This window comes from Daktulosphaira vitifoliae, unplaced genomic scaffold, assembly GCF_025091365.1.
Source record: "Daktulosphaira vitifoliae isolate Bord-2020 unplaced genomic scaffold, ASM2509136v1 Scaffold_2, whole genome shotgun sequence".
Lineage (NCBI taxonomy): Eukaryota > Metazoa > Arthropoda > Insecta > Hemiptera > Phylloxeridae > Daktulosphaira > Daktulosphaira vitifoliae.
Window position 1 is genome coordinate 3,920,000 of NW_026099573.1, and position 1,396 is coordinate 3,921,395.

Genomic DNA, 1,396 nt, shown 5'->3' on the forward strand with positions numbered 1-1,396 from the left:
CAACTGATGAATCTGGTGGTATTTACCCTAAACTACAAAAAGAACATACAGAGGGACCTTTAATTATTAATACATGTAATCCTCAGTTTAAACAAATTATTTTTAGTAATTTTGATATAAATACATCAAATGACTAATGCTTTCATATTGACATTAGAATTAGAGGTGGTAAAAGTTATCAATATTACTTGTTCAACAATAAATAATGATATTGTTTTTATTGGTTATAAATTTTTAGAAAAAAAAGTTTTTATACAATACCTATGGACTCTACAAAAATTTATTGGTTTTTAGTTGAAAAATTATCCAGTGATTTACACGAGTGTGAAGCTACCAATTCGTGGTCCACAAACTTCTTATCACTAACAAATATTGGTTACCCTTCGGTTACTGATATTTTATAGAGTATAACGCTTTTTCTAACCGATAGATGTAGACACATAATAACAAAAAGCATATATTACACGCATTTACCAATCATACACACAACAAAGATCTGTGGGCCGGTGGGAGTATATATACAATTACTATCGTATATACCGCCGTACCAACACGAATAATTGTGAACGACCACTGCATTTAACAACTTAGCATTTGATATTATATTATAGAGTTTTTTAAAAGCTTTCAGAAAATGTATAAAAAATATCTGGACTCGTCTCGGAACATTCACCAATTCGAAAATTACTGAGGACGAGTTGGTGCGTTTATTTGAAATTACAATATTTTTTTATTGCAAATTTTTATTGTTTATCAATATAGTGTTGGCAGTTCTGTATTGTTTTGTGTCAACTAGAGAGCAGTGTATTATCGTATGACTTGAAATAGCTTTTATATAGAGCAATATTATATTTTTACATATCAGTATCGGTTAAGCTGTTAATTATAGGTATTGCCTTGATCTACACTCTTTTCTATTATTTTTAAAATAATTAATTCGTGGACTTTTTAACATTATTTCTGACGATTTTTATTTTAATTGATTTTTNTTTTAAAATAATTAATTCGTGGACTTTTTAACATTATTTCTGACGATTTTTATTTTAATTGATTTTTTTGAAACTTTTTAATTGGTTTGCTACGTTACTTCGTACAATTAAGTAAGTGTCTTACGTGGTATAATTTTACTGAATTCGTTTTAATGTTATAAATATATGAATAAACATTAATGTTTATAATATGTTATGTATTAATAATGATGAAATTCATGCTTTTTTATGTAATTATATTCTCTATTTTTCAAATTTAAACCTTTTATTTACATAAAAATTATGGGGATTTAATATAATTAAGCTAAAAAACTTAATGGTATTTGGAGACAATCAATAGAAAATAACTATTCAATAATTATATAAAACTTTAACATCATTATTAAATCTTCCTTTTGTCAGAAAAT